Source organism: Mustela lutreola, chromosome 1 (assembly GCF_030435805.1).
Source record: "Mustela lutreola isolate mMusLut2 chromosome 1, mMusLut2.pri, whole genome shotgun sequence".
NCBI classification, from domain to species: domain Eukaryota; kingdom Metazoa; phylum Chordata; class Mammalia; order Carnivora; family Mustelidae; genus Mustela; species Mustela lutreola.
The window spans coordinates 163,603,054-163,630,321 of NC_081290.1; the positions used below are offsets into that span (position 1 = coordinate 163,603,054).

General features: G+C 47.9%; 1 long non-coding RNA gene across 1 annotated transcript; it reads right to left on the reverse strand.

The window, feature by feature from the left end:
* Positions 1-538: 538 nt before the first annotated feature.
* Positions 539-27,089, reverse strand: LOC131834060 (uncharacterized). The gene is made up of 3 exons (XR_009354733.1): positions 26,932-27,089; positions 7,172-7,263; positions 539-3,028 (listed from the first exon to the last, which is right to left on the reverse strand). It is a non-coding gene; the product is annotated as an uncharacterized LOC131834060 (long non-coding RNA).
* Between the last annotated feature and the right edge of the window lie 179 nt (positions 27,090-27,268).

The following is a 27,268-nucleotide window of genomic DNA, read 5'->3' on the forward strand; positions in this document are numbered from 1 at the left end:
AGAGCAGCAGATTCCCTGCAGAGCAGGGAGCCCGATGTGGGACTCGATCCCCAGACCCCAGAATCATGACCCCAGCCAAAGGCAGACAATTAATGGGCTGAGCCACCCAGGTGACACCCCCCCACCCCCCTACCCCCACCCGCTGCTGAACTGTCCTAATGTTAATGCTTTGATAGAAGCAAAACACAACATTAGCTAGCATTCTCTAAGTGTTCTTTAACATACGAAAATCCTTATGGAGGGGCACCGGCTGGCTCAGTTGTTTTGACTCCCTTTTCTTTTTTTCCATTATGTTCAGTTAGCGAACATACAGTACATCATTAAGTTTTTGTTGTGTGATTTCAGTTCAACTTTTGATTTTAGCTCAGGGTTGTGGGATGAGCCCGGAGTCCTTCCTGCCTTGGGCTCTGTGGTCAGTGGGAAGTCTGCGTGAGATTCTCCCTCACCCTCTGCCCCTCCCTCAACGTGTGTGTGTGACCCCGTGCGCTATAAGGCCCAAGTTTTCGTGTCCGAAAGACCACCAAGGAGCCAACACCGATGCAAATCACACGAGGGTTTATTCGACAAGCTTAAGCTTGGGCCCAAGTATACCCAACACAGCGGAGTCGGGACTTGGACCCCGAGTCTACTTAAGGCTGGGGTATTTATGTGTCATTACAAGAGGCTTGGCGGGGGTAGAGGGGAAGTTTCAGACTTTCCTGCAGTAAGTTGATTAGCTGTTGCTGGGTTGTTGCAGGGTGGGGTATAGCGGTTTTTCCTGTAACTGAAGCAGGGTGAAGTTCAGCCCCTGGTCACAGGGGCCTGAGATGGCTGCCGAAGCTAAGATGGCTGTTTGTGCTAACACTGAACTTGAGGTGGGATGGCCTTAATTTTCTCGGCCTCCACATCCCCGCCCCCCCTCAGAGGAACCTAAGGAAGGAGCCAATCGTGGGTCCAGGCTGGTCTCAGCAACAAGGTCCGGTGGTTGGTATTGCTGTCTGAGCACCATTAGCTGAACTGTACTGACTCGGTCTTTGACAAGAGTAACTAATCTATTGATAATGCAGGGCCCGAAGGTAAGCAGGAGGAGGAGGAGAGGCCCGGCTAGGGTGGACAGCAAGGTGGTTAACCATGGGGAATGGCTGAACCATGATTCAAACCACCCCTGCTGCTGTGTCCGTTCCCGTTTGCCAGACCTTCTCTGACTTCTTCCATAGATTCTCAGACGATTCCGGAGTGGTCAGTGAAGAAGAAACATTCCTCGTTTAAGGCAGCACATAAACCCCCTTGTTTTAAGAAAATTAAATCTAGTCCTCTTCTGTTTTGAAGGACAACCTCAGACAAAGATGTTAGGGAGTCCTGGAGGGCGGAAATAGAGGTTTCTATCCGTTCTATGTGTAGATCGACTGCTGCTCTGAGACTGTTATCATGGGAATTCTGTACGGCTAGTGAAGCAATACCTGTCCCTGCACCTGCTAACCCAATTCCCAACAGCGTGGCGATGGTGATCACCGAGATGGGCCCTCTTTTATCTCGTCTGTGGGTACCTGCCTCCAACCACTGAAGTACCTGCTCATCTGAGTGGTAGATAATTTTAGGAAGTAGCTGAACTAGCACACAGAAACCCTTTGTCTGATTCAGAACCCGACCAGGAAAACGGGGATAGGCCTGTAGAACATGTCCATCAACCATCTTGAGAAGGTAGGTGGTTGTCTAGGCTAGATATAGATCTTGTTATCATTACATAGGGTCTGGTACTGGGGTAAGAGGGTGCCTGTACAGAGTCCCTGACCTGACACTGATTGTAAAGGGAGTCCTTGCGTCTTTTGATGCCATCTACAGGCATTAGGGTTGGAGGTTGTGTTGTACTGACTCAACATCACAATTCCCTCCTAGAAGGGAGGCTGGATGTCATAGCAGAGCCAGCAAGATCGGGTAAGATTGGTCAAGATTGGGCTTGGTTGCGTTGAGGAACCTGTAAGCTTGGAACATCAGGTCCCAAAGTGGATGCTCAGAGGAGCTGAGGAAGGGAGGATCTTGTGGGAAGGGAGTCGGGATGGGAGTGATCATCTCTCGGACGCAGATGGTATGGTGGGTACAGGGGAGGGCAGTGGAGGGGGAACAGGATTTATCTGAGTTTTGGGCGGTGCTAATACAGGGTTTGGGTCTAGGCTAACCTGGTTATTCTGGGCTGAGAGTCTCAAGGTGAATATTGCACCTGGGTCCTGATAACCGAGTCTTACTTTGTCATAGATTCTTAAGCCCCAAGTAAGTCCCATCTGCCATCTTGTATCTAGTTTGCCGGCCTCTGTGAATTTTAGGGTGATCAGATTACTGGTTTCAGAGCTCTGTAATGTGTGGTTTCTTTTAAGAGTAATTAAATCATCTTTGTAGGGGGCCGTCCACCAAATTTCGCCAGTGGAGACACAACTCCAGCTGGCACAGTAAAAGTGGGTAGGGCCCCCACACTGTTTTGCCCAGTATCCTGTAAGGTGTCCCGGGCAAACATAAAAATGCCGTTTGTATAGTTGGCTTCTCAACCCGTGGAGATGGGTGTTCCCAAGTATTTTTGTTAGGTCAAGAGTAAGGTCAGGGAACCAAGTCTGTAGTGGGGCAATTTTTGAGAGGGAATATACAACCTCTGCTGTAGAAACACTTATTACCTGCCATGTTAGGTTAAGTGGTTGCTGGGGATTGGCCCTGGCATGAGGGGGACATAACATAAGCAACATTAGTGGGGTAAGTGAGAACGGCACAGTCTTAGCTTTAGGGGATTGTCCTTTTCGAGCTGGCTTTTCCATTCTGGAACGAAGTCCTTGAGAACAGCGTGTGGGTCAGCTGGCCAGACGTGGGTGTAGTGGACCCAGGGAGTAATCCCGTCGACTTTGAGAGCAGTGGGAGTGGTCAGGATCACGATGTAGAGTCCCTTCCAGCGAGGTTGAAGTGTCTGGCGTTGGTATCTCCGGACGTGCACCCAATCACCCGGCCGATATCGATGGGGACCCGGGGGTGGCCCAGTCTCGTAGAGAGCCCTCAGCTTAGGCCACACCTGTTCATGGGTTCATTTTAACATTTGGGGGGAGAAAAGGAGTTGGTCATCAAACTCAGTAATTTTAAACCTCAGGTTTTAAATTGGGAATGATAGGTGGAGGGATACCGAACATGATCTCATAGGGGTAAGTCCCATCTTATATGGGGAGTTTCATACCCTATATAGGGCAAAGGGGAGGAGAGTCACCTAGTCCCCGCCAGTCTCCAGGGCTAATTTAGTTAAGGTCTCTTTTAACGTCCTGTCATCTCTCTACCTGTCCTGAGCTCTGGGGCCTATATGTACAATTTAATTTCCAATCTGCCCCACGTGCTAGTGCTACTCCCTATGTTACCTGAGAGACAAATCCTGGTCCGTTGTCTGATCCAATCTTAACAGGAAAACCATACCTCGGTAAGATGTCTTCCAGCAGCTTCTTGGTCACGGTCTGTGCTGTTTCATGTTTGGTGGGAAATGGCTCTGTCCATCCTGAACATGAATCTATAAACACTAGCAAATACCTGTATCCTTATTTTCCACGTTCTACCTCAGTGAAGTCCACTTCCCAGTAAGCTCCTGAGTGGTCCCCCCGAAGCCGGGTGCCCGGGTTAGATCCACGTTAGTTAACTGACATGCGTGGCAGCTTGCCACCATGTGTCCGATCTTTGATCAGGAGTCTTTGATGGTGATCCTTGCATGTCGCACCAATTCTTCCATTTTTCTTGTTCCCATGTGGGTACTCTTACACATTTTGGATAGGACTCACTGTCCCCGTTCCTCTGGTAGGATTATGCTGGAATCGGCAGCTCTCTGCCAGCCATGTAAGCATTGTGTCTCAGGCAGACGCCTGATCCACTCTAAGTCTGTGTCAGTGTAGTTGGGGCTGTCTGGCAAGCTCGGTGCTCCTGGGTCAGGCAGTGTGGTCACTAAGACAGGGTTCACCGAAAGAGCTGCCTCTTTTGCCTTTAAGTTGGCCAGCCTGTTTCCCCTGGCCACTGGCGTGTCTGCTTTTTGGTGTCCCGGACAATGGATAATGGCCAGAGCCTTAAGCAGTCAGAGGGCCCTTAGGAGCTCAAGGATTTCTGCCTTGTTTTTAACAGTCTTTCCTTCTGCAGTTAAGAGCCCTTTTTCTCTATAAATGGCTCCGTGGATGTGGGCTGTGGCAAAGGCGTACCTGCTATCAGTATAGATGTTTATCCACTTGCCTGCTCCCATTGTTAGTGCCTTGGTTAATTAACTCCATCAGTTCTGCACATTGGGCAGATGTCCCAGCCGCTAACCTGACTCCTTCTCGGACAAAGCTGCTGCCATCTGTTTACCAGGTGTCATCCGCATTCAGCAGTGGTCGGTCCTGGAGATCGGCTCTGACTCCGTGCACCTGAGCTAGGATTTCTTGGCAGTCATGTAGGGGGGTTTCCCAGTCAGGGTTAGGGAGCTGTGTCGCTGGGTTTAGGGCTGTTGGTACCTGGAACAAAATTCTGGTAGGGTTCAAAAGCAAGCCCCAGTAATGGGTCAAGTGGGCACTGCTGATCCACCGGTCCGGGGGGTGGGTTGAGCACCCCTTCGATGGCATGCGGGGTAGTGACGTATAGTTCCTGCCCCATAGCCAGTTTATCTGCATCCTTGACCATGGTGGCTACTGCAGCAGTGATTTTTAAGCACAGAGGCAATCCAGCAGCCACGGCATCTACTTTGAGAGGTAGGCCACCGGTCTCTTCCAGGGGCCCCTGCATTGAATTAGGACTCCCTTCGCCACCCCTTCCTTTTCATCCATGTAAAAATGGAAGGGCTTAGTTAGATCAGGCAGCCCGAATGTGGAGGCCAAAAGCAAGGCTTGTTTAAGGTCACTGAAGGCTTTGTTCATGGCCTCAGTCCATACAAAGTCCTGTTTTTGTTTCGTCGCCTCGTAGAGGGGCTTAGCCATGTCAGCGAAACCAGGGATCCACAATCGGCAGAAACCAGCCGTCTCCAGGAATTCATGTACCTGGTGGACGTTTCGAGGCTATGGGATTCTCATGATGGTCTCCTTCCGTGCATCTGTTAATCATCTTTGTCCATCTCTTAAATTTGTACCCCAGGTAGCTCACCTCCGTTCTGCAGATCTGAGCCTTCTTAGCTGAAGCCCGGTATCCCAGAGGTGCCGTCACTTGGAGCAAATCCTTGGTGCCTTGTAGGCACGTTTCCTGGTCCTCTGCTGCCAACAGGATAACATCCTCATATTGTAATAGGGTCCGATTAGGGTGCTTGGCACAGAACTCACCTAAGTCTTCCTGCAGTGCCTCGTCGAAGATGGTGGGCGAATTCTTGAATCCTTGCAGCAGTCGAGTTCAAGTGAGTTGGCCACTGATGCCCTTCTCTAGGTCCGCCCATTCAAAAGCAAAGAGGTCTTGGCTCTTTGGGGCCAAGGGAAAGCTGAAAAAGGCATCCTTTAGGTCTAGCACTGTGTACCAAGTCTTGCCTGGGGGCAAGGTGGAGAGGAGAGTGTAGGGGTTTGGGACCGTAGGGTGCATGTCCATCACCCGTCGGTTACCTTCCCTCAAGTCCTAGACCGGTCTATAATCATTAGAATGTGGCTTTCGCACCGGCAGCAGGGGAGTGTTCCATGCCACTGACAAGGCCGCAGTATGCCTGAGTCTAGCAGTCATCGCCAGATGTGTGGGGTGATCCCCATCTGAGCTGTGAGGGGCATGGGGTACTGGTGGACACTGACTGGATCTGCTCCTGGCTTCAGTTCAATGTACATGACTGGCCGATGTTGGGCCAGCTCCATTCCCCCAATTTCTGCCCACGCTTGGGGAAACTCCTGCAACCAGTGGTCAATGTCAGTCACTGGTGCTGGGGGCGTCTGGTGAAGACAATATTCATCCTCGAGGGTCAAGACAAGCACCTGGATCGGGTGCCCCTCTTTATCCAGCACCTTTGCCCCTTCAGGGTGGAAACTAATTTGGGTTCCCATCTTGGTGAGTAGGTCCCCTAACAAGGGGTAGGGGCACTCAGGGATGACCATGAAGGAGTGGGATACCTGGCCCACGCCAAGATCCGCTGTTCTTTGGGTCGTCCATGAATATTGTTTAGTGCCTGTGGCCCCCTGTACCCATGAGGTCTTATTTGTCAACTTCCCTTGAGGTTGTAGCAAGACAGAGTACTGTGCCCCAGTGTCTATTAGGAATTTAATCAGTTGCCCCTCGACTTGAAGGGTTACCCTGGGCTCAGGGAGGGGTGCTGAACCCCGACCCCCCTAGTCATCTAAATCTTTGACCTCCAAGATAGTAGCAAAGGCCTTTGGTCTTTTTGTTGGGGCAATCGTTTACCCAGTGGCCTTCTTCCTTGCAAAAAGTACACTCGTTTTTATTCAATTTGGGGCGTTCTTGGTGGAGGCCGTCCTCCTTACCTGCTCCTGAAGCCAACTTCTTGAGACATCCGTTTTTCATGTGGGTCATCCGTGGTTGTGGCCAGCAGGATCTTACCCGGGTTCCGGGTCTGATGGTCACTTATCTTAGCCTGTTGTTCCTCCAGGAGCTCTCTGTTATTGTAGACTCTTTCTGCCACCACTATCAGATCCTGTAAGCTCTTTTCTCCTAGTCTTTCTATCCTCTGCAGTTTTGTTTTAATGTCCGGGAGCAGTTTGATTAACAAAGGCCATTAAGAATGGCAGCTTTGGGGGCGCCTGGGTGGCTCAGTGGGTTAAGCCGCTGCCTTCGGCTCAGGTCATGATCTCAGGGTCCTGGGATCGAGTCCCGCATGGGGCTCTCTGCTCATCGGGGAGCCTGCTTCCTCCTCTCTCTCTCTGCCTGCCTCTCTGCCTACTTGTGATTTCTCTCTGTCAAATAAATAAATAAAATCTTTAAAAAAAAAAAGGGAAAAAAAAAAGAATGGCAGCTTTGGTCTCTGGGGCCTCTGGATTCATAGGGGTGTACTGTCTGAACGCCTCTATGATCCTTTCTAGAAATGCTGCCGGACTCTCATCTTTACCCTGTCTTACATCATATACCTTGGCCAGATTGGTAGCCTTGCATGCTGCAGCCTTGAGACCTGCCATTAGAGTCTGGCGGTAGACTCGGAGCCTCTCCTTACCTTCTGCCGAGTTGTAGTCCCAGGTGGGGCGAGACAAGGAGAAAGCTGCATTTATGAGGTCGCGGTTCTGGGTTGGCTGTCTGTCCTTACCCAGGACGGACTTCCGGGCTTCCACCTGGATTCGCTCTTTCTTCAGTGGTACAGAGAACCTGCAGGAGCTGCTGACAGTCATCCCAGGTGGGCTGATGAGTAAAAAGAACAGTATCCAAAAGATTGATAAGATCTTTTGGGTTATTGGAGAACTTTGCATACTGGGTTCTCCAGTTGTATAAATCACTAGTAGAAAATGGCGAAAATAACATCGGCTGTCCCCCCGTTTCATCGGGGGGATCCTGTGGCACAGAGGGGAAGGACAGTGGAATCGGCCAGTCCTAGGTTTGGGGTTGGGGCTGCCTGTACGTGTCCCTGCCACCGGCCCATGCATGGGGGCCCCTCCATCTGGGAGGGGGATTGGCACTCCCTCAGCAGCCCCTGATGCTTCTGCTGGAGAGACAGATGATGAGGGGAGGTGCTGGTAGGGTGGTGGGGAATCAGGTCCTCTGTGGGAGTGCCCTGAAGGACTGGGTAAAGCGGAGTCTTTGGTTTGGACTCCACTTTCTTGTCAGACTCAGGAGTTGGGTTCCGTAGGGCTAGGATCTTGGATGTAGGTCCTGCTTTGGGAGGGAGAAAAGGTTTAAGCCAGGAGGGAGGTTCCCAATCATGTCTTGCCAGACCAGGATATAAAGCACTTGGTCAGGGTGGCCGTTTGATTTTTTCTCTGAAGAGGATGGCCTTAACCGTAAGATAATAGGTAGCTGAAAAGTTCCCTCCCGGGGCCATCCAACATTAAAGGATGGCCATTTAAACATGCAGAAAGTCTGAAGCTTTCCCCTTCGTACATCCATGCTCAGGTTATGAGCTCTTTCCCTGACGTCCGAGAAGTGGTCAACCATCAGAGACAGACAGATTGTCTGCGTCTGTCCCATCACATCCTCAGTCCACAGCAAGACAATTACACTTACGACAACTAACAGGAACACACTCACACAGACAAACGATCTGGCGCGGTCGTGAAGACAAAACTGAAAGTAAGTTAAGGGAGAATCCAACGACCACAACGGCAGGTAGCTCTCCTCACAGATGAGGCCTTCGTCCACCAGGCGGGGGCAAGGGACGTCTCCCAAGACCCCCAGTCGATGGCCCACCAGCGCATCTGCTTAAGCCAATGTCGACCCAGATACAGGTTGAATTCCTACAGGTAAAAATGCAGATTGGAGTTCCCAAAGTATATGCGCAAATAGATAAAAATGAGTGCACTCACCAGCCAGCGCAGGACCCTCTGGGTCGGGGTCCTGGGGGTCTCTCAGATCTCGGTGGGACCTCCAAATGTAATGCCCAAGTTTTTGTGTCCAAGAGACCACCAAGGAGCCAACACTGATGCAATGACACGAGGATTTATTTGACAAGCTTAAGCTTGGGCCCAAGTATACCCAACGCAGCGAAGTAGAGACTTGGACCCCGAGTACGGTTAAGGCAGGGGGATCTATGTGTCATTACAAGAGGCTTGGGGTGGGGGTGGGGGTAGAGGGGAAATTTCAGACTTCCCTGCAGTAAGCTAATTAGCTGTTGCCAGGGTGTTGCAGGGTTGGGTATAGCGTTTTTTCCCGGAACTAAAGCAGGGTAAAGTTCAGCCCCTGGTCACCGGGGCCTGATATGGCTGCCGAAGCTAAGATGGCTGTACTTGTGCTAACGCTAAACTTGAGGTGGGATGGCCTTAATTTTCTCGGCCTCCACAAGAGGTGCACCCACTCTCTATTTTTCTCTTTCTCAAATCTTAGGAAAGAAAAAAAGAGAAGAGAAGAGAAAAAAGAAAATCCTTCTGGAAGCTTCTTTCATCTCTGCCCCTCCCAACTTAAAAGTATACCATCAATTGCTCCTCACAATCCCAGGGCAGCTCTTTCTGCCCCCACGCTTTAGTAAGTCCAACTTTTTTGTATCCAAAATGTCTCAAGAATTCTTTCCTGACCATTTGTTCCCAGGCCCCACCTCACACCAAATCTCGTAACTTAGCCCTTGGTTCAGCCGGCAGCTCCACGCTGGAATCCCCAGTTCCCACCCTCAGTTTGTGGGTTTAGTTCCCAGTCCCCAGATAGAGTCTGCCGACTTAATCCACGTTAGGCATTCCTGGTGGTACGCATGGCTTCTCTTGGCCAGGCCATAATGACATCTTTTGGTTATTGCTGGTGTATTAAGGTATATATTTGTCTCCTTTTACACCATCTTCTAGTACTCTTGCTTATTTCGTGCCTAAAAACTAAGATGCCAGTGATGAGGGAGCAGGAGGCTGGCTGAGGACAAAGCAAAAGCTGGCACCTTGCACCCCCTCTCCACCCGCTCCCCTCAGTAATATGTGTGACATTCCTTAGGCACCTCTGGCCTAGAAGAAAAACAACTAGTTAACTTGCAGAGATCAAGTCCTGCAAGACAGGAGTCTCCCTTGGTTTACCAGTGTCCTAGAGATTTACAATAAAGCAGCTAACAATAGCACAGTTTCCAGAGGCAAATAACTCAGTTCCTCAAGCCCTAAATAAAGTTAAATTTCTTCTAAACCCAAATCTCATTAACAAGGACACTTGATAGGAGAAAAGAGAAACTTTATCTCTAGATCTCCAAGATAGGGTCAAGAATCATTCCCAAGCATACGGCCCACTGATATACATCTAAAGGGTCTCACAACATCTAAAGGGTCTCACAAGAAGATTTTTACTACTAGTAATGAATAACCTTTCTCCCAACAATAGCTAGCCCCTCAAGGTCCTGGAGACCTTGCTTCCCAAATTCCTTAGAGACTAACATCACCCCCTTTTCCCTCACCTACCCAACTCCTGTGTGTATTACCAGCCACTCCTCAGGGTAAGGGTGCAGCATCTCTGTCTGCCCACAGGTCCTGTCCCCATGCTCTAATAAACCACCTTTTTTCACCAAGATTTTATTTATTTATTTGATAGACAGAGATCATAAGCAGGCAGAGAGGGAGCAGAGAGAGAGAGGAGGAAGCAGGCTCCCTGCTGAGCAGAGAGCCTGATGTGGAGCTTGATCCCAGGACCCTGAGATCATGACCTGAGCCGAAGGCAGTGGCTTAACCCACTGAGCCACCCAGGCGCCCCTCACCAAGACGTCTTAAGAGTTCTTTCTTAGCCCTCGCTACCAAATCTCACCTAGGTTCAAGAACTTCATCACCAGTGATGAGGGAGCACGAGGCTGGCTGAAGACAAAGCAAAAGCTGGCGCCTAGCACCCCCCACTCCATCCGCTCCCCCTCAGTCATATGTGTAGCATCCCTCAGGCAGCCCTGACTGCCATGAACAATAAGCAAATTGTTAACTTGCAGAGCTCACAATCCTGCCAGACAGGAGTCTCCCTTGGTTTACAAATGTCCTAAATCTCACTAACAAAGACGATAGATAGCAGGATTGTGACATCCCACCAAAAAGTCTCCCAACTATCTTAATGTTAATAGCTGGTCTAAAGACAACATTGATCAAGCTTCAAGGGCAAGGCCTCGGGTAGGCCCGGACGTCCTGGCATCTTGTAAGCCCTCTTTAGCATATGAAAACTCCGTTGAAACCTCCCTTCCCCTCACCTTCCCCCAAACGCAGGGTACATAACCTGCCACCCCTCACAACCCCGGGCAGCAGCTCTTCCTGCCCACGGGTCCTGTTCCCCATGCTTTAATAAACCACCATTTTGCACCAAAGGTGTCTCAAGAATTCTTTCTTGGTCATCGGCTCTGGACCTCAGCCCACCGAACCTCACCTAGGTTCTAGAACTTCATCAAGCAGGAGCTGTGAATATCTACAGAAGGGGCAGAATTTTACAACCAACCACCTAGAATTACAAAAGCCACAGTGGGGAATATTCCAACGAGATAACATCACTTAAGAAGTGCACCTGAAAGCCAGGGTTCCCAAATTGAACTGTTTTAACTGGAAAGGAGAAACTTACAAAAAATGTTCAAAGTTCCAAAATAGTTTTATGGAAAGATTCACTGCAAAGGCTAAAGGAAGATTAATGGAAGAGATGCTTGAAATAAGACAAAACAATGATGTCATGCTTACTGCTTACTTTTCTCTTTTGGGAACTCATTCTACTCATCCTGAATTGCTTTTTCACTTAGAAAGGCTACACAGCCATAGGAAAAGGCTGCCAAGTTAATGGTCTTACAGACCCCCACCATATCTACCTTGAAAGGAGGGCCCTCACAGAGCCCCTGCCAGAGGTGATAAAACCAGGGCATTTTCTGATAAACTGCTACATTATTCCTTTTCATGGCCAAGGGGAACATCTGATAGATACCAGAGCCTGCAGAGATGGTCCTGGAAAAATTGGTAGAAGCCAGTGAAGGGTGAAAAAGGCCACCAGGTTCCGTTCTTCTGAATGTCTCTAGTGCCCAGGTAAGACATAAAAAATAGTTGCACTTTGTCCTTCCTTTCCAAAAGCAACCCATTGTTTAGGGATTAGGGATCCTTGTCTTCTCAGGATCTCACTTTGCATAACTGAAAGCTTGGCTTTCCGCTTCCCTGAGACAAGCAAGTTGTTGGTTCTTTCTTTGGCGATCTTCAGGACTGACTTTGGGTTTAGGGAAGATAATATCCTTTGTACCCTCTTTGGGGCACCATCTTACACCCAAGGGGGGACGGTATTCACTACTGCCAGAAATATTTAAAAGTAAAACTATGTAGCCAGAGAAAAGAAACAAATTGAAGATAATGCTGGTGGATATACTGGATCGACCCAGGATGTCATTCAAATTACAACCCAACTCCCTGAGGAACCGAGAACAATTATCCTGATTTTACAAATCTTTGGCGGGGGAGGGGGCCAGGGATCAGCTTTAAAGGCAGTGTGAAATTCACCTATCTTTTACCAATCCCGAAAGTTCCCTTTATCTAAAAAAGACTTGTAAACTATTGACCTAAGTTACATTTTTTTTTTTTTTTGTCCCTTAAACTTGTACACCTTCTCATTCTTTTGAAATGTAAACACAAGCCCACAATCATCTGAGACTTAAGGGGAGAGACGAGGAGGAGGAGGCCTTTTTAAAATACAATCTGCTAAAAGGGCACCTGTGTCCAAAGTCTAGCACAACCTCAGGTTGAACACCAGGTAAAATACAAATCTTAAAAATCTTCTCCACAAATATTAGAAATTATGAGGTCCTTTGCATCTGTTTTTGTGTGTATGTCCATATATATATATATATATTGTGTAAATGAGAGATATTTTTCTACCTCCAGATGGTATTGCTAAAATTAATTTGTGGAAGAGCTCTGTGTAGCTGGTTTGAAGGCAAGCGCTGTTAAGGACTGGGCATTCTAAAACTCTCAGACAGAAACTAAGCCAAATGGTTTTCCAGTTCACACGATCTGGGAAAATATTCGATATAAAATCTAGCTGAAGGTTGATGGTTTGATTAAAACAGACATATCTTTAAAGTTAACATCAAATAGAAGACTTATTCTACATGAGTTTACCTAGCCAAATGAATTCATATTGTGTCTTATAAGATCTCCCAACAACAACAAAAAATAAGAGCTTTGGATAATGGCTAACTTTGGCTAATGTTTAATGAAGTCCACATGGGTAATCTAAACATAGTTATTAAGAACAAATAAATTAAATAAATGTAAACAAGATGAAAGTTTATTTAAACTTTTCAGTCGTATTTAGATCCACTTCAACTGTTTCCCCAAATCTTTCTCGTGACTTAAAACCTTCAAGTTTTTGCCAAGTTGAGTTTAAATGATGAGTTAAGTCAAATTCATTAAATGTCTAGATCATTTCCAAGTTAAGACAAAATACCACAACATTAAATACCAAATATGGGTTTGATGGAAGAAGGGTGTTGAGGTTCAAAGCCAATTGCCAAGGAAGAATTCTGTAGATGTCTTTGGTGCAAAAAGGTGGTTTTATTAAAGCGTGGGGGCCAGGACCTGAGGGCAGAAAGGGCTACACCGGGGTCCTGAGGAGCTACCCATTATATACTTTCAAGTTGGGAGGGATTAGGGATAGTGCAGATCTCTGGAATTTTGGAAGCAAGGTTTCTAGGACCTTTAGGGGGCTAGCTATTGTTAGGAAAAGGTCATTTTTTCTGTCTTATATAAAACCTTTGGCATGAGTGTGGAGGCCAAGAAAAACAAGGCTGTACCTACCTCGAGTCTAGCCCTGACATAAGTACAGACATCTTGGCAAAGCGGAGGCTGGCACCTTGCACCCCCTCTCCACTGGCTCCCCTCTGCTTGGTAGTATGTGAGACTTTCCTCAGCCACCCCTGGCTGTCCTGGGGGAAAAGCAAATAGTTACCTGGCAGAGATCACAATCCTGCAAGACAGGAGTCTCTCTTGGTTTACCAATGTCCTAGAGATTTACAACCAAGAAGCTTTCTTAACAATAGCACATTTCCAGAGGCAAATAACTCAGTTCTTTAAGCCTTAAGGTCGCCCTCCCCACCATAAAACTGAAAGAGGCTGAGACAGAAGGAAATGTAAAATTTCTTCTAAACCTAAATCTCACTAACAAGGATACTTGATAGGAGAAATACGAAACTTTATCTCTAAACCTCCAAGATAGTGTCAGCGATCATTCCCAAGCACATGACCCACTGATATACATCTAAAGGGTCTCACAAGATTTTTATTATTGGTAATGAATAACCTTTTTTCCCAGACAACAGCTAGCCCCTCAAGGTCCTGGAGACCTCACTTCCAAAATTCCTTAGAGACTTACATCATCCATAATCCCCTTTGTCCTCACCCACTGCCCAGTCCACCCCTACTCTGCCTTTAAAAACTCTTGACTGTAATCTGGTTTGGGGTCCAAGGCCCTACTCCATTGTGTTGGGTATACTTGGGCCCAGGCTTAAGCTTGTCAAATAAATACCTCGTGTGACTGCATCGGTGCTTGGCTCCTTGGTGGTCTCTCGGACACATAAACTCGGGTGTAACAACGAGACCCTTCAGATATATATCGGTGGCTCATATGCTTGGGGACGGATTGCCAACATGTGTCTTGGGGTATAAATAAAAGTTGTTTCAAAAGGAATTTTTATATGTTAAAGGAGATTCATAGGATTGTTGGGGGTCAGGATAGTGTTAAGCTAAGATTGCCTTTTGCCCTTAGCAAGGGATTAGCACTGAGGCAGCTAAGTTCCTTGAGGAATGTTCTCTGCCTGTTTCAAGAATTTGTGAACGGGCTGTAAATATTGAGGAAATTCAAATTTTCTTTTGCCTTTGTTTCCCACGTCAAGGTTTATCTACTGTTGGCTTCTCATTATAAAAAACTAAAAGATAATTGAATGTGTTAATGCTGTATTAGAAAACTTAAAAAGGTATATGCTTCTAGAAACTACAGAATAAATTTATAAATTTACAAATCAAAAATGCTGGTATTGGGGTGCCTAGGTGGCTCACATGGTTGGGCATCTTCCTTTGGCTTGGGTCATGATCCTGGCGTCCTGGGATTGAGCCCCACATTGGGCCCCTGTTCAGTGGGGAGTCTGCTTCTCCCTCTCCCTCTGCCTCTCCCCCTGCTTGTGTTTTCTGTCTCTGTATCTCTGTCAAATGAATAAAAAAATACATCATAAAAAATCCTGGTATTACAGTTCATAATTAGTTATTACTTATTTTTCATGAAAACTTAAGATTTTTAAGAGTTAAAAATTCTAGTAAGTGTATTCAAGACTACTGGAAATAACAAGAAGAAACAAATCTATGCAAGGAAAGTAAGATGTATGTTTTTGGTAAGAAAAACTATGAGAAATAAAAACGAATTCTTGTGGAGGAAAAGAAAGTAATTTGGTCCTAAAGTGAGGTTGGTTCTTTAAAGAGAAAAAACTTAGAACAAAATCTAAATGCTTAAAAAAAAAAAAGAAAAGCTGTAAAGCTGTAGAAGGTTTGTGGAAAAAGAGTCTTGGGAAAGAAATTTCAATGTATCACTGGTGTTAATGCAAAAGGCTGCGACAGATCTACGAACACTGCGGCATATTCTGCTTCTGCAAAAACGCCCCCCCCCCCCCAATGGCCATGCCATGGCCAGGCTTTTGACATGGCAAGTGTGTCTGCTCTTGAGTCAGAGAAATTAAGGTGAGTAAACAATGGTCATAAACAGACAGTTGGGGTAGGAGTACCTAAGACAGCAACTTGGTTCTTCTTCCTGGCTCCCTGATAATTTCCATTTTTTGGTTTTTGCATTCCTTCACTCTCCATAGCGCACTTAAGATGATTCAAACTATGAGTAGACATCCTTGCGAAGACTTCTATAAAACAACAAAAACCATCTACCGCCAATGTCTGACTTGTCAGGTCCTTAATCCTGAAAAAAATTGTTTTTATTCCCACAGGGCTCAGACCTCCTCCCTCTGAATCCTTTAAACAACTACAGTAGGACTTCACTCAATGGCCTCTTGGTATAGATTATTATTTTTTTTAACAGGGGGGGAGTGAGTGTGTGGGAGGAAGACTGGGGGGTTAGACGGGAGGGGTTAGGGTAGAGGGGGAGAGAATCTTAGGCAGGCTGCACACCCAGCGTAGAGCCCGACATGGAGCGTGATCCCACGATCCTGAGATCATGACCTGAGTTGAAATCAAGAGTCAGATGCTCAACTGTTTGAATCACCCAGGTGCCCTTGGTATAGATTACTGAACAAGGACTCCGACAATTTTCATATTGACCTCAAATTTTCTAATTGATTAAGTTCTTCTGTCTAGCTTATGTCGTAACTCAGGCAAATGACCCTGAGGGCAAAGGATCCCCAGATGGGAACTAAGACTACCCCCTCAAGCAATGACTTTATCTTCATTACCCAACCCACCAACCTTTCTCCTGTATTTTTCTTTTTTTAAAGATTTCATTTATTTATTAGACTGACAGAGATCACAAATAGGCAGAGAGGCAGGCAGAGAATTTGAGAGGCAGGAAGGCAGGCAGAGAGGAGGAAGCAGGCTCCCTGCTGAGCAGAGAGCCCAACTCGGGGCTCGATCCCAGGACCTTGGGATCATGACCCGAGCCAAAGGCAGAGGCTTTAACCCACTGGACCACCCAGGTGCCCCTCTCCTGTATTTTTCTTACATAAACCTGGTAGTATTTTCTATCTGCTGTCTTCCAAGTGTTGGCCACACCGAAAGAAATCCCTTTCTTGTTTCGCCACCACTCGTTTCCTTGGCCTTTGCATTCTGTCCGTGGTGAGTGGTTGAACTGGTGTTTGGGACCCTTCCCCTGGAGCCAGATGCTCTTGTACCCCTATACCCCAGCTACGTTATCAGTATGTACTTGTTACTGTGTGTTTTCTAGATGGGTTAAAGCTTTCCCCTGCTATAAGGCTGATGATCCCCATAGTAGCAAAAAACTGTTAAAAGGGCATTAATTTCTCACTTGGGGTAGAGCCCCATGACCTCCAGTGACTGAGCCACCCACTTCACTGGACAGATGGTATGAACTTCGAGGAAAAACTCTGTGAACTTCTTGGGATTCTATCAGTGTACAAACCCTCTGACGATCCCCTGTTGTCTCAAGCTAGTATGACTGGCTACTTAAAGTCTCTAATGTCTTCTGCTCAAGTCCCTCATCAACAAGTTCCAAGGATCTTTCTGGTCACATTTTAGAGCCTGGTGACTGAGTATTCTGAAAAGGTCATCAGAAAAAGACTGCCCGTGAGCCTCACTGGAAAGGACTTTTACCAAGCACTCCTCACCACTTAATACTGCTGATATGCGGCTGTAAGCAAACGGCCCAGACAGAATTCCTGGGTGCCTGGGTGGCTCAGCTGGGTTAAGCGTCTGCCTTCAGCTCACGTTATGATCTCAGGGTCTTGGGATCAAGCCCCACGTGGGGCTCCCTGCTCAGCCAGGAGTCTGCTTCTCCTTCGCCCCCGCCCCATGCTCATGTTTTCTCTCTCTCATATAAATAAATCTTTAAAAAAAAAATTATTTTTGGTGCAAAAAGGTGCTGTTATTAAAGCACAGGGACAGGACCCATGGGCGGGAAGAACTGTCGTGGGACTGTGAGATATAACTGGTTACGTATTTATAGTTAGTGGGGGTTAGGGATGGCGTAAGTCTCTAAGGAATTTGGAAGCAAGATTCCTAGGACCTTGAGAGGCTCAGGGCTATTCAGATAAGGTTACTGGCTACTGTCTAGTAAAACAGTCATCAGATCCTTCAGATGTATGTCAGTGGGCCTTATGTTTGAAAGATGATTGATAACATGTATCTTGGTTGGGGGAATTGTTTATGATTATCAGAGGAAGGTAACACTAACGAGAGCAAAGCTGTAGTAGTAAAACATTAAAGGAAGTCCTTGAGGGAGCTATAGGAATGTTACAATCTGTGTGTCTCAGGGATTTATCAGCAAGTTAATAAGGCTACATTTCTCTTGCCTTTGTTCTCATCACTGCTATAAAGTTAAAAGTTACTAAGCCTTGGGGGGGGGGGGGGGTGGCGCCTGGGTGGCTCAGTGAGTTAAAGCCTGTCTTCAGCTCAGGTCATGATCCCAGGGTCTTGGGATGGAGCCCCGCATCGGGCTCTCTGCTTGGCAGGGAGCCTGCTTCCTCCTCTCTCCCCCTCTGCCTGCACCTCTGCCTACTTGTGATCTCTGCCAAATAAATAAAAAATAAATAAAATCTTAAAAAAAAAAAAGTTACTAAGCCTTGGGTACACATCACACAGCTAAGTAAGTTTCCACTGGATACCCAGTCGTGTACAGATGGTGGGAGACTTCTAAATCAAATTCATGTAGCAGATGTCAAAGAATATGGCTTCTGCCCAAGATGACAGATCACATTTCATACTTTAAACATGGAACCTGGGTCTTCTCTTTCCTTTTTTCTGCCATTGATCTGAAAAGGCCTCATCTCTGGCTCCCAGGCCACTACCAAGAGGGGTATAACCGCTGGGATCTATAAATAATCTTTTAGGGGCACCTGGGTGGCTCGGGTGTTTAAGCATCTGCCTTTGGCTCTCAGGTCATGATCCTGGAGTCCTGTGATCGAGCCCTGCACAAGGCTCCCTGCTCAGAGGAGAGTCTGCTCCCTCTGCTCTTCACCCCACTCTTGCTCTCTTTCTCAAAAAAGTAAAATCTTTTAAAAGTCATCTTTTCTTTCAGCCTAAAAGAAAAATCCAACTGTACCTCTAACTTTTCCCAAGCAAAATAAGATATCTCATTGGTCACAAAGACCTAGTGGGAGACTTCCATGATTTAGGATTCACCCCTTTTGATGGGTCCCTACTTCCCTGGCTAGGGATAAACGTGAACAGGGCTAACTTCTTAATTTTTAAAATTATTGCAGAATCTGCCGCTAAAGCAACAGCTACCCAGTGAAGAGCCTTAGATTCTCTGGCCTAAGTTGTTCTGGATGATAGGCTAAACCCTTGGCTACCTTTTGGCGGAGCAGGGAGACGTCTGTGCTGTGTCCAACACCATTTCGTGGACCTGAATTAGCACTTCTGGGGGAAACGGAAAGTCAGTTACTTAAGATCACAAAACAAGCCACTTAGCTTAAAAAGACAACTTGTTCCTTGGGGTCCTTCTTTCACTTATTTCATTTTGATTGCTTTGGGTCTCGGGGACTACGGCTTCAAAGTGCCCTCCAAATATTGGGAATTAGCCTGCTCATCGTAATCACAATCCCCTCCCTGGTGTGCTGTGTTCTCTCCAAAGCTTTAAATGCATGTTCACAGTCACTAACCACCCAGCAAATGATCTCCTTGCTTGGAAGTGTCAGAAAAGGAACAAAGGGATGGCTGGCACGAAGAACGTACCCTGAAGTGCTACTACTGTAGGTATCACAGAGATGAAACAAAAACATCATGCATGACCTGTGGATAACACAAAAAGGAACAAAAGCTATGAGAACTTCATAAGGCAGTAGATGAGAGTGGTGCTGAAGACTCAAATTTTGATTGCATCTTTTGGTTAAGCTGAGAGTCTGATCAAAAGGGAGGAATTGTTAAGAAGAAAACCTAACACCCAAAATGACATCGCTTAAGTTAAGGGCGCAGGCTAGTAAACCAATACCTAACCAAACTGCAGTTTCAGCCCCCCAGGAATGTAACCTTTAACCAGGGAACATGGAATTTTCTAGTCAATACTAGGAAATTGACTGCTAGACTCCCTCCACTCCCCTTAGAAGGGCAACCCTACCTATACAATCCATTCCCTGCTAATAAATTCCTTTCTTCTTTTTATCCCCTCTGTCTTTACTCTTTTTCTAAGTAAACTCTATGCACTCTAAACTCTATTTACTTTTGTAAGTAAACAGGGGCTCAAATTTAGGACCCCGAGATCAAGAGTTGCATCATCTACAAACTGAGTCGGCCAGGCACCCCTCTTTCAGCCCTTAAAAATCTTTCCTTTGGGGGCACCTGGGTGGCTCAGTGGGTTAAAGCCTCTGCCTTCGGCTCAGGTCATGATCTCAGGGTCCTGGGATCGAGCCCCGCATCGGGCTCTCTGTGAGGCAGGGAGCCTGCTTCCTCCTCTCTCTCTGCCTGCCTCTCTGCCTACTTGTGATCTCTGTCTCTGTCAAGTAAATTAAAAAAAAAAAAAAAAAAAAAAAAAAAAAATCTTTCCTTTCTTTAGCTCAGCAGAATTCCCCTCTACTTGCTAGACAGAATGCTGTCTGATTCATGAATCAGTTAATAAAGCCAATTAAATCTTCACATTTACTTGACTGAATTTTCTTTTTTAACCTAATAGTTTTGCTTTTTCATCTGGTAAAGACTCATACTAAAGTGTACGTAGAGAAAACGGTAAGATGTCTTAGAATCTTTGTTTTTTTACTTTTTTAAGATTCTATTTAAAGACTTTAAATATTTTATTAAATATTAAATTTTAATTTTAAAGTTTTTTTTTTTTTTTTTTTTTTGTTTTTGTCAGAGAGAGAGAGAGAGACAGCACAAGCAGGGGGAGCAGCAAGGACAGGGAAAAGCAGGCTCCCACTGAGCAAGGAGCCCAAATTCGGGACTCAGTCCCAGGACCCTGGGGTCATGACCTGAGCCAAAAGCAGATGCTTCAGGGACTGAGCCACCCAGGTGTCCCTGCCTTAGAATCTTTAAGTATGTTGGGAAGAAGAAAAGGGAGAAATTATAGGTAAAACAAGACCAACAATGTATTGATCTTTACTGAAACTGGGTGATGGGTATGTTATTTTCCCTAATATTATGTATAGTTAAACCTTTCCAGAATAAGAAGTTGATTTCTTCTTCTTCTTCTTTTTTTTTTAATTTAAGGCTTTATTTATTTGACAGAGATCACAAGGAGGCAGAGAGGCCGGTGGGGCTGGGGGTATGGGGGTATGTGTGTGCGCGCGCCTGGTGGGGTGGTGGTGGGAAGCGGGCTCCCCGCTGAGCAGGGAGCCTGATGCAGGGCTGGATCCCAGGACCCTGAGATCATGACCTGAGCCAACCAGTTGCCCCAAGAAGTTCATTTCTTCAAGCCAAATGGAAGTTCTTGAAAACAATAAAAAGCTGGGCAAGGATGGCACTCACTTCGTAGCTAGAACATCGTTAAGTTCTTGAATGGGAAAGACAGAACGATGGAAAAACTTTAGAATCTGGTAGAAAGTGTATCATTAATAAGTTAAAAATTCGAGGGTACCCACTGAAAGGGCAGAAATATAATCCAAATCATCACAGAAAAATAATGATATAAAAACTTTATCCAACATAGAGCACAAATGAAAAAAAAATCGCTAAAGGATGGCAAAGGCAAATTTGTATCTCTTTTGCTTTATTGAAGCTACAGAGCAAAACAAAAGAAAAAAAAGGGGGAAAATGTACAATTAAAAAAGAGAAATGATCATGTGATCCAGCCCACCCCAACCTTGGGAGTGAATTTGCAACATACTACAGATGTTTGTCAAGAACTGCTTATAATTGGGCGCCTGGGTGGCTCAGTGGGTTAAGCCGCTGCCTTCGGCTCAGGTCATGATCTCAGGGTCCTGGGATCGAGTCCCACATGGGGCTCTCTGCTCAGCGGGGAGCCTGCTTCCTCCTCTCTCTCTCTGCCTGCCTCTCTGCCTACTTGTGATCTCTCTCTGTCAAATAAATAAATAAAATCTTAAAAAAAAAAAAAAAGAACTGCTCGTAATTATGAATTTTTAATGAAAATCCAGACTCTCATTTGCTTAATTCTTTAAAATATCTTTGTATTCATTAGTCAACACCACCTGACTGTGTAGATCTTAATATATTTTTAATCAGAAATCTATCAGCAAAACACCAAAGACGGACACAGAGACAGAGAGATCAAGAAAAGCATGTGAGAGTTCATGCCCCTACAAGCACTATTTAAAACAAACCACGGGGGGTTTGGGTGGCTCAGCCCGCTAAGCATCTGACTCTTGGCTCTGGTTCAGGCCGTGATCTCAAGGCCACGGGATCAGGCCCCACATCAAGCCTGCAAGGGTCCTACACTGGCCTGCATCAGGCTCCACTCAGTGCCAAGTCAGCTTGAGATTCTTTACCCCTCACTCTCTCTCCACCCCCTGCTCTCTCTCAAACAAATAAATAAATAAATTCTTAAAAAATAAAAAATGCACACTCTACTTGACGTATCTGTTAGGACATCCAATGTAATCATTCACCAGCAAGAAAATTCCACAAGTGAACAAAGAAAACACAGGGTCCCAGGATGGCCCCAGGAGGCAACAAGGCTGCCACAAGGGTTGGAGAGCAGCTTACACGTGTGGCACTGGCTGACTCCATGCCAGGCACCCTCTGTGCCCTTCACTTAGCTCGTTTCATCCTCACAACGTCAGGATGGTAGTACTATCATCATTCCCGTTTTATAGACGTAATCTTTTAAAACAGAGTAGTTAAGTGATTTTCCCAAGGTCACACAGCCGATAAATGGCAGAGCCAGCTCTCAAACACTCTGGGCTCTGGCTCCAGAAGCCCAGTTCAATGCCCCTGAAAAGGACAGGAGGCAAGAGAGCAGAAAGGAAAGATACGTGGGGCTCCTCTGAGGGCTGAGTGGCTCTGGCAATACTGTCAGGTCTCTGCTGATTGCTCGACGGCCATTCTTCTCATTTCCAGCACCTAGCCTGGCCCCCACCATGCTCTCAAACCAGTATTTCTAGTGCTTTCTGAAGAGAAACATCAAGTTTCATATAAGAGAAAGATAAAGCATGCTGCCAGCTTCAAGGGGCTTCTCACCCAAGCAAGAGACAAGGCAGTAAACTGTTTCCAGAATCCATTAAGAAACCAGGTCCTGAGCCCAACACAGGCAGATGGGAAACCGGAGAATTGGGGCAGGGTACTGAAGGTGAGTTCTGGGTCAAGACAGCTAGCTTCACAGAGAGGCATCCAGAGCCAGAGTTCAAGTCTTTGGAGGACTTGAACTCAAAGCTGCCAGCTGGCCTCCTGGTGTGGCTCTGTGTGGGGCCCCAAGCCCAGTTCTCCTCGGGCTCCTCCTCACCACTCAGTTTCCTTCTGGGTCAGCATGCCTGCTGCGAGGAGAGGCAGCGTGTCTACGATACAGGGAAGGCCCTCCCGAAGTCACCAAGCCTCCTGCAGTCTAGGGACAGCCCTCGGCAATCTCCACCGCCTCCCCCCCCACCCCGCTCTTTCTCAACAACAGCCGCATCGCGTCCACCCAAGCTGCCTGGACTGACGACTGCTGTGACAAGCCAGAGGCCCCAGAAAGTCAAGTGGCCAGAACATTCCCAAGAACAGCCTTGTCCCCTTCTCACTCTGGGCAGCTTTCCACCAGGCCCCCGTTCAACCTGCGCCTAACCCCTACAGGGCCCAGCTCACCAGGGAAGGGGACAGGCCAGTAGGACAGATGCCTGCTCAGGGCCAGGAGGCCTGATGTACATTTAACCCAGGTTTCACAGACAATGGACCTGCCTGGGAAGATTCTGCAAAGGCAGGTGCCTTGCCTTACCTCACACTTCCAGGTAATGATGGAGCCAGAGCTTGGATGCCTGGTCTCCTGACCACATGGGGCCATGCCAGCCCATCCCGGTACACTTGGAAAGGTGGCCCACTGCAACTGCCTCTCAGAACAATGTATTAACTTAAAATATAAACCCTGGATGATTTTACTAGTTACCAAGCACATTCAGATACGGCCTTAAGAAAAACATGTACTAGCAACAGGTCTTTGGGGGAAAGGACGATACACAACCTTGAGGCTGAGCATGAGCAGCTGGGATTGCCCCGCTAGTTCAGGGGTGGGGGTGGGGGGGGAAGCAGAGCAGCTGGGAAAGCCGGCCCTGAGGGCGGAACACCGGCGCCAGCTTCCTTTCTCCTTTTCCGTTGTCTCTCCTTTCTCCTCCCCAAAAGCGCCTGCTGTTAGTTAGGAGTCCTTTGAAATGTGCCTGTTTAACTATCAACTTTACCCTCCTTCTTGTTTGTCCACAAGACATGTGACTAATGTTTGACCTTCACCTCTTCCTGGGTTATTGTTCCTATCTAATAAAGTGAGACTGTGGAGTTGCTCGGGCAGCGGTCTTTTCCACTGTTGTCCCCTGCTCCCTTTCTCTTGCAGCGGACTGGTTTGTGCCTCATTCTTCTCCCGCTTCCACTGTTGCCCCCACAGCTGCCCCCACGGTTGCCCGAGTGAGAATATGAGCAGCTCCAACCACCCACCCACCCCAGTGACAACCAACATGCACCTCTGCCCCCAGAACAACATAAAAGCCAGGCTGGGGCCACACACGTCTGTACTTGGCACCGAAAGGGGAGATCCCTACCTACATCAATGTAAGAAGGAAGCAGGTCCCCCCACTCTCCCCGCTTATGTTCCCTCTCTTGCTGTCTCTCAAATAAATACAATTTGACTTAACTATCTCTATTTAGTGGTTTCTTTATCTGTGACCTGGGGATAGGTTAATACTTTGGGCCTCGGTTAGCAATGGACACTGAATGATGAGAAACCCACATAACACATCTAGCACACTGCATTGCACATTAGGACTGGTCAAGATGGGACACCACCCCCCCCACAGCCCCCTCAGCTCTGTGATGTGCAGGTGAGGTATCTGGGAGCTCCAGCTCTGAAAGAGCCAGATCAAAGGCTTTACTGACCTCCTCTGGCTAAGGACCCAGAGTCCAAAGCCACAAAATCACAGGTCTGGCTGCTAGCCCTAGATCTTGCCAACTTTCCTCCACCATTCCAAATAAATTCTAGACAGAAGTAGAAGGGGCCATTGCACCCTGCCTGCCCAGCCTCTACCCTATGAGGGAGGGGAAGGATGTCACAGGGTTAACTTAGTGGTCATGGTCCTGGCTAAGCATGGGAACAAGCTGTCCCCGCAGAAGCTGGCTCTGAGGACCCTCAGCCTGTTTCTCGCCTGGCACTGGGAAAAGTTGATCCACAGACAGAGCTGCCCTCAGAAATACAACTTCTGCCCACCTCTCAGGTCTAAGGTTACCAGCTCTCCCTCTAAGACCTCCTGCCATAGCATCCCTGTGTTCTATGATCCTCTTCTCTCACCTCAAAGTTTTATTGCTTTTTGATTCAGTCCCTCAAGTCCCCCCAGATACTAGTTGGCCAACTGAACTGAATGCTACTGAGCAAATCAGGAATTACGGCTTGGCCAGGTATGCTTTAAGACTAGCCTCTGCAGCTCCATGCCTGGGGGGTGGGGGGATGCCAGCAGTTGCATGGCAACCGTGCCCACTGGCCAGGGATAGACCTCAGGGCACTGGAGCTGCCTTTAGTCCAGATGTCCCCAATACAAGTATGAGTCATGGCACTGGGTTCCTGGTTTGTTCTTGGTCCCCCATTCACAGGGTGACCTCAGTCAACTGACTCCCCATCTTGGAACTATGGACTATGACACTGATTCACTCTAAAGTTCTGACTCTCTCTCCTACTTTTTGGTGGTTCTACCCCTAAATCTACCCAATCATCCTTCCACCATCACCACTGCCATCTTCATTATGGCCACCACCATCATCACCACCTCTGCCACGACTCCAACTATCATCATTAGCACCATTATCACCATCCCCACTACAACACCCATCACCACCATCACCAGTCACCAGCAATACCACAATAACTACCACCAATCACTACCAATACTATCCTCACCATCACTACCACCATCCCCCACTACCAACTCTACCACCACCACCCAGTTGTGGTAAACTCAGTTTGCAGACTACACCCCGGCAGCAAGGAAGGAAAGAGGCTGTGAGGCAGAGCCAGCTCCTGGCCAAATGATAACGCTTTCTATCAGTGTTATCAATTCACCCACTTCTCCACCCTACCCCCTTACACACCTAGACCCTCCCCTCCAAAGTTACCCTGTCCACTTTCTCTGTCTTCAGTCACTGACCCTCTATAGCGCCAAAGCGTATTTGCATATAAAGCATATGCTTTAGCTGTGCCATCAATGACTTCGATTCCCTTCAAGGATTTCAGGAATTAGAAAAGGTCTTTTTGATCAAGGACTACATGCCATGTCCAGTAAGACTCTGGGATGAGGATTGCCTTGATGCCATGAAGACTAGTTACAGCGATGAAAGAGATAACCCACAGAGGGTCTAGGGATTCAGAGGAATATGGTACCAAAATACCATACAGATCCCACAGGGTATCCCTGACACCACAGAAGTGACCGTAACCTGAGACTCAATTCCTGTAGGCTCCCAAACTCCACGGGCTAGTTCCATGGCTCACCTTATAACATTCTGCATGGTGGCCATGTGTGGCTGGGGCTGCATCTTTGAACATATCTAGAGGGCTCTGTACAGACGGGCAGGACTCCACCCTGCGCCACCAGCCCCATCTGCTGAGGCCAGAGTGCAGCTGGACAGGGATGAGGGAGAGGAGAACTGACAGCAGCCAGGCTAATCAATGGTCACTAGAGAAGCCATGGGTAGGTCTCGTGCTGCTGGTGGTAGGAGGTGCCAGCCATGGCCAGAGAGTGCTTCAGGCAAATGAGGCACAGGTTCAAGACAGAGGCAGTGAAACACAGGATGTCAAAGGCCACCCAGATATCACGTAAGTCCCCAAAGGGTAGTAGCCAGCTGCCTGGGCTGCCACTTCCCAAGGCATTCTCAGCACAGCCACCAGATTGTCCAAGATGACCAGAAAGAATATGAGAACAATGGTGATCTTGGAATGCAGGTGGCAAAAGTTCAGGGTGGCGGCACACATAAGGAGTATTTATCAGCAAAATGCAAGCAGTGAGGACAGTAAGTGCCCTCCTCACCTCCCTGTCCTCTGCTGGACCGGGGACCTCTGTCACCCACATAAAAACTAATTTCTGGGACTTCTAGAGACTCTGGAACAGGCCTGAGATTAGGGGCAAGGGTCAAGTAGTGAGGACCCGACAGACGACAGACGCACCAGCCTCTACCTAAAATCAGTCAAATACCCCCCTGGCTTCCTGCGGCGGTCTCTCTCCCTGCACCGAAGAGTTGCCCGGGGCAGGATCCCGCCACTGGAAGAGGGGATGAGTCGCTGCATAGGGCAAAGATTGGAGGTCCCATATTTTATCTTGTGAAAGGAGCGGGGAGGTTTCGGTCAGTGGCTCCCGGGCTCCTCCCAGCGACGGAAGAGAGCGACAGGCCACAAACAGTGACTAGGGCCAGCGTCTGTCCGAGTGGACGGACGTGAAGACAACGAAGGGATCTGGACGCAAGAAACCCGCTGGAAAGGAAAGCGTTATCTGGGAAGCATGGAGGCTGGGACCGAGCCAGGGGGCCCAGAGATCCCCTACGCGCCCAGAGATCCCCTACGCGAGCGGACTCGGCGTCCTTCCCGGACTTGATCGCCCGACGGCTCTCCGAGCCCGACAACCCGCGCTCCTGGCTCGGAAGCCCTGCAGCGCCGGCTGCCCTGGAGCGCGGTGGTCCCTCTCACCTTCTTCCCCGGGGCGCCGACCCTTTGTTCCCAGAGCCCCGGGCTCCGCTCCGTGCCTGCACCGAGACGGTCCGAGAAAAAGCGCCAGCTAGGTCTTGAACCCGTTCTCCCCAAGGCCCAGAGGCGTGCCCAGCTGCTCTCTGCAAGCCCCCGCCCCGCCCCTCCGAGTCCCGCCCCCGAGCCCCACCCCCAAGCCCCGCCCCGGAGTACCGCCCCCTCGGAGCCTCTGGTGCTACCGAGACTTCCCGGGCCCGCAGTTCCGACTTTCCGTGAGATCTCTGAACTGCATCTCTGGAGCCTTTCCTTCTAGAAGGGTCTCCTTTTCCCTCGGCAGCCC